Source organism: Vespa crabro, chromosome 25 (assembly GCF_910589235.1).
Source record: "Vespa crabro chromosome 25, iyVesCrab1.2, whole genome shotgun sequence".
Classification (NCBI taxonomy): Eukaryota; Metazoa; Arthropoda; class Insecta; order Hymenoptera; family Vespidae; genus Vespa; species Vespa crabro.
In genome coordinates this window covers 2,502,487-2,512,486 of record NC_060979.1, presented here as the reverse complement: position 1 = coordinate 2,512,486, position 10,000 = coordinate 2,502,487, and the positions used below count along the sequence as shown (strand labels likewise).

The following is a 10,000-nucleotide window of genomic DNA, read 5'->3' as shown; positions in this document are numbered from 1 at the left end:
ACGCTGTCGTGAATGAAATCTTTTTTTTTTTTTTTTGTGGAAACTATTTCGACAAACTTGCCCGTCAATCCCGAGGATATTAGAATTTTGTTAATTTTTATTAGACGAACAAAAGTATTTTTTTTTTTTTTTCTAATGAAAATGATAGATTGTTATAAAAAAAAAAAAGAAAAATTATGTTAATGTTATCACGAATGAAATTTCATTTCGATATTTTTTTTTTATTGTTCAGTTTAGTCATTAAAAAAAAAAAAAAAAAAAAAAAAAAAAAAAAAAAAAAAAAAAATCAGTGCTTCTTTCCTTTTTCTTTCAAATTTTTAATTTAATTTTTTCTCCTCCTTTATCTTCAATTATAATTATCTTTTCACTTGGATATATGAAAATTAATTATTATAATGATCGAGGATTATATCATTGTAATTAAATATTACTACTAATAAACGTATTACCTTCAATATTTCTAATATATTTCTAATATAATTTCATTCATTAGACATACATGTATTATTATTATTATTATTATTATTACTATTATTATTATTATTATTATTATTATTATTATTATTATTATTATTATTATTATTATTATTATTATTATTTGCTGTAATTAAATATTACTACTAATAAACATATTACCATCAATATTTCTAATATATTTCTAATATAATTTCATTCATCAAATATATAAATATATATATATATTATTATTATTTTTTTATTACTATTATTATTATTAAATCGTAATATATTTTTATTGCATTATTTATAATAATTAATGAAGTTTCTCTTAAATTTTAAACATGAATACATATACATATACATATACATATACATATAGACATACATACATATATATATATATATAATTTTTTTTTAAACATGATCTATCTTCTGTACGGTACTTCAATATCTCGCATTAAGATAACAAATTCGATCGATTACATAGCGTCATCGTCATCGTCGTCGTCGTCGTTGTTGTCGTCGTCGTCGTCGTCGTCGTTGTTGTCGTCGTCGTCGTCGTCGTCGTCGTCGTCGTGACTAACCACTGTAAATGCATGATCGTTGCACAACCATAACAACATAATACGAGAATTAGCAGAGTGAGTGGATAGAAAGAACGGATAATTAAGTAACTATACCATAGTACGGTCTCTCTCCTGAGTTCTCCAATCTAAAATCCCTCCCTCCTCCTCTTCCCCCCCACCCCACCCCCACCCACATCCCACCTCACGCACCTAAGCTCTCATTCTTTCGAATCAATCGGTGAGTCATATATTAGAAAAGATGTTGGAATTGATCGAATGATTACAAAAAGAAAAGAAAAAAAAAAAAAAGAAAAGAAAAGAAAAGTATTTTCACTCAAAAGGATTAATAAAATCAGAGAAATTTATTTTTCTTTCGATGATTTTTAATAATTAAAAAATTTTCATAAATCGATCCAATCGTTCGTTACACGCGATCGAAAATTTGCGATTTAAAATCCAAAAGACATTGTTTCAAAATATACGACAATAATCCTCTTAAAAATGTCTCGAAAGATAATAATCGATTTTTCAATTCACTTTGAAACTTTTGGCCTCGTCCCTGTGCTAATCTCATCTCTCTCTCTCTCTCTCTCTCTCTCTCTCTCTCTCTCTCTCTCTCTCTCTCTCTCTCTCTCTCTCTCTCTCTCTCTCTCTCTTTTATTATACATATATTTTATCGACGTAAGCATATCGAGATAAGATAAAGTTTATCGTCAAAGCGTATGTTCGATTGCACTCGATTATAGAGAGGAAAAAAAAAGAAAAAGAAAAAGAAAGAAGAAGAAGAAGAAGAAAAAATTTTGCAAACGATTGCTATAATCTTCGATCGACCTTGATAACTTTCGAAAAATGGTTTCATCGTTACACAAACCTGTACGCAATCGCTCTGCCATTATTTTATTTTTATTTTTACTCTTATTTTTACCATCTTTCTTTTTCTTCTTTTTCTTTTTCTTTTTTTTCTTTTTTTTTTCTTTTTTCTTTCTTTCTTTCTTCTTTCCTCTTTTCGTTATTCGTTACCACGAGTGAGTCACGTAGAATGAAATGCATTCGTCCTTGACGAAATCATCCTGTTTTTCTTCTTTTTTCTTTTTTCTCTCTTTTTTTTTTCTTTTTTTCTTTTTTTTTTTTTTTGTGCGATCGCCATTATCGAAAGATTTAAATTCATTTTTTTATCGACTCTTGCGCTTTCTTATTTTCCTCTCCGTTTTTACCTTTATTTTTTTTTCTTCTCTCTTTTTTCTTTTTCTCTCTTCTCTCCTTCCTTTTTTCCTTCCTTGAAATATACGTCTTGTATAAGATTTTTTTTTCCGGTTCTTTTTTTTTTTTTTTTTATTTTTTGTTAAATGAAAAAAAATTCTTTTCTACAATTTTTCTTCTTCTTCTTTTTCGAACAAAAACGTACATTAATGATAATAAATCAATCGAAGTAATGACTTCATTAACGCTTTCTAAAAAAAAAAAAAAAAAAAAAAAAAAAAAAAAAAAAAATATATATATATATAAATAAATAAAACAAAAATAATTATTTTACTTCGAATAAAACCATACATTAAAATAATTCAATCCAAATAACTTCCTTAACACACTTTCTCCAAAAAAAAAAAAAAAAAAAAAAAAAAAAGGAAAAAAGAAATGAAATGAATTTCTACTTTCCAGACAAAATCGTATATGCGTTAAAATAATTAAAAAAAAAAAAAAAAAAAATCCAAATAATGGCTCCTTTGAGAGGTTCTCTAAAAAAAAAAAAAAAAAGAAAAAAAAAGAACAGCTCTTTGCCTTCGAATAAAACCATACATGAACATAATTAAATCCAAATGATAACTTCTTTAAAACATTTCCAAAGAAAGAAAAGAAAAGAACAAAAAAAAAAAAAAAAAAAAAAGAAAAAACTCTCCAGACGAAACCATACGTTACACGTGTTAAGGGGAGAGAGCAAAAAAAAAAAAAAGAAAAAAGTAAAGAAGGAATTAAAAAAATCCAAATGAATGGTACTTACGAGAGTGTCTTTAAACGAAGAAAAAGAACAAAAAAAAAAAAAATCAATGAAAAAAAAAAAAAGAAAAAAGAAAAAAGAAAATAATCATTTCTTTCTTTTTCTCGAATAAAACCATACGTTAAAATAATTCAATCCAGATAATGACTCCTTTGAAACTCACTCTCTCTCTCTCTCTCTCTCTCTCCTCCCTTCAGCTCCTCCTCCTTCCTCTCTTTCATTCGTGAAAAAGAAAGAGGCAAGGAAAAGAAGAAGGAGAAGAAGAAAAATAAAAGAGAAGAAAAAAAAGTAATTTCCTCATTGAATAAAACCATTGAAAGTTAATAACACGGCAAGTGAATTCTTTTCTCAAAGGACAGGACTGACTCAAATTGTCTCTCGTATTTCGTTCAATGCCACGAATAGACAACGAAGAAAACCAATTTCTCACTTTCCACTTGAAAATGGATTTCATCCTTGAAATTGATTTTTTCGCACGAGGTTATAATATTCACGTCAACGTGAATATGAAATGAAATCATAGAAGAACAAAATGGTAACAATAGTATGAAAGAAAAAAATAACGAAATAAAAGACAAATTGCATTTTGCACTTTCTTATTCTAAGTAAATGACGCGAAAGAGGAATTGGGGATGATGGTGGTGGTAGAAAAGTGGTCGAAGAGGGGTGAGATAGGAGTTGGATGGGAGTTGGGTGGGTGAGGGGAAATCTGGTGGTTAAGAATCCTCTCTCTCTCTCTCTCTCTCTCTCTCTCCTCTCCTCTCCTCTGCTCTCCTCTCTTCTCTTTTACTCTACATTATTCTATTCTATTCTACTCAAATTACAATTCGTAATGCGAGCTCATTTGCGACGCGATATGCGGCTCACCGCTTATAGTTATGCATACTGCGGCCAAAACGAGTTTATCTCTCTGTCTATATCTATAACATCTCTCTCTCTCTCTCTCTCTCTCTCTCTCTCTCTTTTTCGTTTTTTTTTCTTCTTTCATTTTCTGCTTTTTCTTTACACTTCTTCTTTTTTCTTCTTCCCTTTTTTTTTATTTATTTTTTTTTTCTCTTTCTTAATATCATCGGATGAATTTAATATCATAGAAAGTGTCCCTCTAGATCCTGAAAAAAGTCCCTAGACGAGACGAGAAGTATCGTTTAACGAGATATTAAAAAAAAAAAAAGAAAAGAAAAGAAAAGAAAAAAAGAAAAAGAAAGGAAATAAAATAAACAATTGGGATTGATGATCTTTCAAATGACGAAGGAAATATATCTGTAATAAAATAAACAAACGAACAAAAGAAACTAATCAAAAAAAAAAAAAAAGAGAAATAAAAAAATTAAGACAGTCAAAGAAAGTAATGATCGATTTTTATAAAAAAAAAAAAAAAAAAAAAGTCTAGTAACTTTAACCCACGTATTATCATCAAATGATCGATCAAAGAATCTTTGTAATCTTCATAAAAAAAAAAAAAAAAAAAATAAATAGATAAATAAGTATGAAAATTAAAAAAAAAAAAAAAGTAAATAAATGAATAAATAAAATCAAATCAAATGAAATAAAATAAAAATGAGAGATTAAACAAACAACGAATGTATTACCCGATGATCGATGATCAAAAAGTCTTCCGTAATCATTACAAAAAAAAAAAGGAAGGAAAATAAAAATAAAAGTGAGAGATTGAACAAACAATGAAAAAAATATTTCCAAAAAAAAAAAAAAAAAAAAAGAAAGAAAGAAAAAAAGAAATAAATAAAAAAGTAAAATAAAATTAAAGAAAAAAAAAAAGAAAAAAAAAAGAAAAAGAAAAAAGTAATTAAATAAAATGAAATCAAATAAAAATGTATTATTAAACAGAACAACGAACGTCACCGATAGATCCTATAGATCCTATAAATCGTATAGATCCTATAGGATCTATAAAATTGTACGTTCGTTCTTCTTCCTTCGTTTCCTTCCCTTCTCTCATCTCTCCTTTTCATCCCTTCAAGAAATAGAAACAGACACAGATCAAATAAAGAGGGTAGAACGTTCCTTGAATATTCTTAATATATCTAAACACAGTTTTAACGATCTACTTTTACAAAATAGAGAGAGAGAGAGAGAGAGAGAGAGAGAGAGAGAGAGAGAGAGAGAGAGAGAGAGAGAGAGAGAGAGTGAGAGAGAGAGAGAGAGACTAATACTTCCGGTCTGTTTCGTGTAGGCTACAGACTGTCTAATCTCTGTTCAATGAGAGAAAAAAAGAGAGATAGATAAATAGATAGATAGATAAATAAAGGGGGAGAGAGAGAGAGAGAGAGAGAGAAACTTCTTGTTGTTCAACATAATAATTAACTCTCTGGCATGTCTGTAAGCTATTACGGTGGTGTACCAATACAAATGAGATACTAGCCAGAAAGAGACAGAGAGATTGAAATAGAGAAAGAAAAAGAAACAAATAATAATAACAATATGAGATCATCGTCCCTGCATTTCCCATTAGAAATGTAAAATTATATTCACACTTATGGAGAATCTGATTTAGGTTGAATCGTTAAGGTTGAAAGATTTTTCGAAATGATTCATGAAATTTTTACTACGATCATTGATGATGCTGATGATGATGATGATGATGATTTTTTAGATCGTAAATCATGATATAAAGATCTTTCTTCGGGGATTTAATTTCGAAAGTGAACTCGGTTATGGTTATTTTATCTTCGTTTAATTGTTTCAGAATAATTTTCTTTTGGTTTTATTTTCTTTCGTTTCTTTTTCTCTTTTTTCTTCTTTTTCTTTCTTTTTTTTTCCTTCGTTTCTTTCTTTCCTTCTTTCTACCATTTGTCTTCTTTTTACGTATACATAAATCGATGAAATTATATTGCCGTTGTTCATGCTCGTTATTATACGCCTCATTGATATCTTCTATAAATTTTTATCGTAAAACTTGAAAATTATATTTATTAATAATCTTACTAATCATCTTACGAACAAATAATTTATTTGTTTATTTATTTATTTATTTATTTATTTATTTATTTATTTATCATTAATCAAGTCGCGCACGACTTGAATTATTGAATTGATTCGCTAAAAAGAAGAAAAAAGAAAAAAAAAACTAATAAAGAATAAAATAAAAATAGAAATAAAAAAGTTGAAAAAAAATTCTTTTTCTCTCTTTTTTCTTTTTTTTTTATTTTTTTTTTTTATTTCTATTTTTTTTTTTTGTCTTTTCTTTTTTTTTTTTTTTTTTTTTTTTTCTTAAACATTATTCATCCAGGATGCACGAAGAATATTATTTATGGTTGCTGATATATATATATATATATATATATATATATATATATATATATATAAAAGTAAAATTTTTTGGGGTAGAACGCATCTCCGTCAAGAGCAACGAAGCGTGCCGCATGATGCCGCAAGATGTATACATACATACATACATATACACATACATATATATATATATAAATATATAAATATATATGTAACGTATGTATATATATATATATATACGTAGGTACGTACGATACCAATGCTTCCCGTTTTCATGTTAATGCAATCGCTAAAAAAAAAAAAAAAAAAAAATATGAGATAGAAGAAGGAAAATGTTCCGCAAACATTACCACTTTACCACTTTACCCACGTTACCGCTGTGTTACCATGATAAATATTGAAAAGGAAAAGCGCATTCGATGCGTAATCATTCTTCTACTATGATCTCTCTCTCCCTCTCTTCCTCCCTCTCTCTCTCTCTCTCCCTCTCTATCTCTCTCTCTTTCCTACAATCACGACCAAGCATTACGTACATGATACCTCTTGATTGAACTTAGGACAGTATCATTGGCGTCGGATTCGGTGTGTTTAAAACTGTCAAGAAAAAAAAAAAAGAAAAAGACGAAAAGTATATCAAAAATCCCTAGACAGACCTAAAAGTCCCTAGACAAACCTAAAAGTCCCCGGGCAGAGCCTTAAAGTAACTATGTAGGGCCTTAAAGTCACTAGACGGGGCCTTAAAGTCACTAGACAGAGTCTTAAAGTCACTAGATTGGGTCTTAAAGTAACTAAACAGACCTGAAAGTCCCTAATCGAAGATACAAAAGTTCCCAATTGTAAAAAAAAAAAAAAAACAACAACAATTTTTACGCATAGCCAAAAAATTCTTTTCGGTCTTCCTTTAAACTTCTTCTTTATAATATAACAAAAATCAATTATTCCTTTTCGAGACAAGTTGGACGGGCAATTGGGCCATGACGATTGTGACGAGCTGATCTTGCAATTTTATAATATGAAGAAAAAAAAAAAAAAGAAAAAAAGAAAAGAAAAGAAAAGAAATTACACTTTTGTCTTGCAGACGTTTTTTGATTGTATACGATGATTGAGTAATTAAAATATTTTTCTTTTTTTTTTTTTTTATCAATCTCACAAGAAAAATATCTAATATTTTTATTATGTATGTTTGACATACATATATACATACATTTCATACATATATTCATGTACATACATACGAGATATAAATGAATTCACAATGTTTATTACATCTCTCTCTCTCTCTCTCTCTCTTAAACATACACACACAAAACACATTCTTCTTGTTTTAATAGCCAACACAAAGAGGACCCAGAAAGATGTGCAATTATACAAGACAAGAGGAAAGATGCCAAACTAACGGCTTCGTTCTTGCGTATTATCCTCGTTAGTTGGCCTAAGTCGACCTAATTTTTATCACAAGCCTATCGGATAACTATGTAATAGAAAGAAAAAAAAAAAAAAAAAAAGAAAAAGAAAGAAAAAATAATAAATTACACATCATCAAGGTAAAATACGATCGATGAATATTTAATCAAGTAAATTTATCCGATCTAATGAACGATTTTTTCACAATGATTACTTGGAACAATGTAATGATCAACGATTTCAATAATTAACGGGAACGAGAATGAAAATATGAGAGAAAGAAAGAAAGAAAACAAAAAAAACAAAAAAAAGAGAAAAGAAAAAAATAAAAGAATATACATTAAAGAGATATTAAAGATCGATCGATTTAACGCGATCCATAATGTGGATCTTACTTTGGATTTTTAAAAATCGTTCAAATGAATTGCCAATACGTTTGTTCTTTCTTTCTTTTCTTTCTTTTTTTTTTTTTTTAACATTGCCACAATTTAAAAAAAAAAGATCATCAATAACAAATAAAGACGAAAAGATAAGGAAATAAAAAAAAAAAAAAAAAAAAAAAAAGAAAAAAGAAAAATTGAAATATATTTTAAAAAGGATTAGAAGGTTCGATCGATCGATCGATCTATGATCTAATGAAATGCTTTCCATTCGATTACATAAGTAAACAACATTTATATCACTCATGGATCAATAAACATAGAGCGTGTATAGAAAAAAGAAAGGGAAAAAAAAACACACATACACAGAGAGAGAGAGAGAGAGAGAGAGAGAGACAAAGTAAATCCAATTAAACTGTCCGGAAATGTAGGGGACCCCATAAACTGATCGGAAATGTATCAGTATTACTTTCAAACTTATTCGATGCACGCAACTCGTGAATATGCATATACTACATGTATGTACATATGTATCTATACGAATGCATATATATATATATATATATATATATATATATATATATATATATATATACAATTAATATGTATTAGATTGGAAACTATGAAACGGGCGCTGAATGAAAATAAATAACATTTCATAGTTTCCGTTTCATTGTTTCCAACCTAATATTTATAGATACATAAGATATGTATATAAATGCATATGTATGCGAAACAGCGTGCATACGTTTATTTAAATAATACGTCAAATTATATCATGTCAATCGATCATGCTCAAATGAGAAAATTCAATTAGTATGTTCGAAACTTATACACAAAATTCGTACGTATAATAAATTTTTAAATTAGAATAATAATAATCCGATTTATATTTATCAATGAAACTATAATAAGAATTATTAATCATTATAATCATTGGAATAAATTGTAATTATAAAAAATTAACACCGTAAGAAAATCATTTCGTTAACGATCATTTCATTGTTATTCTTAAATTAAAATGATTACTTTATGGATTGTTTATTTGTCAAAATTGATTTAGAATGATTAAAGTGATTAGAATGATTGGAATTAGCTTTTAACAAAAAAAAAAAAAAAAAAGGAAAAAAACAGATGATGATAATAAGTTCGATCGATCGAACGATCGTGAATATTTCGTGAATAAGAATAACAATTTTATGATTTTTATTTATCAATGAAATGATTAGAACGATTAGATGGATTAGAGTTAGGAAATAATTGAAATGAGTTCGATCGATCATTAATTTCTAAATAACAATAATAATTTTGTGATTTTTTACTTATCAACAAAATGATTAGAATGATTAGAGTTATTAGAATGATTAGAATTAGATATAAAGTGTAAATGATGATAATGAGTCCGATCGATTGTAATTATCTAAATTAGAATAACGTTTTTATAATATTTACTTAACAATGAAAAATTAGAGTGATTAGAACGATTAGAACCGATTGGAGTTAAAACGAAATTAAAAAAAAAAAAAAAAGACGATCGATTGTTTAATAATTTCAATGATATTCTGTTTTTTTAATTCTAACCTCAAATTAATAATTGTTCATCGATTAATTATATACGAATTACTGCAATTATATACGGGGTGGATCAAAAGTTCTTCGACGACATTAAAAATTAATTAATTCATTTCTTTTTTTTTTTCTTTTTCAATTTATCTTATTTACTTTTTATTTTTCATTTTTCTTAGATCGTAAAATCACAAGCCTGGGGACTTTTTTTTTTCTTTTTTTTAATCCATCTAGAAGCTTTTTAATTCATTCTGTATACCTAAACGCACACACACACACACACACACACACACACACAAATACATATAAATATATTATCTGACATTATCTACCATCAAGATAAATTCAACGTTAAAAAAACAAATATCATTAACAATGTTTAT

General features: G+C 27.3%; 1 protein-coding gene across 2 annotated transcripts in view; it reads right to left on the bottom strand.

The window, feature by feature from the left end:
- The window catches only part of LOC124432537 (bicaudal D-related protein homolog), a 33,950-nt gene that overhangs the window by 18,128 nt on the left and 5,822 nt on the right, over nucleotides 1-10,000 (bottom strand). The gene's annotated exons all lie outside the window — the stretch shown is intronic.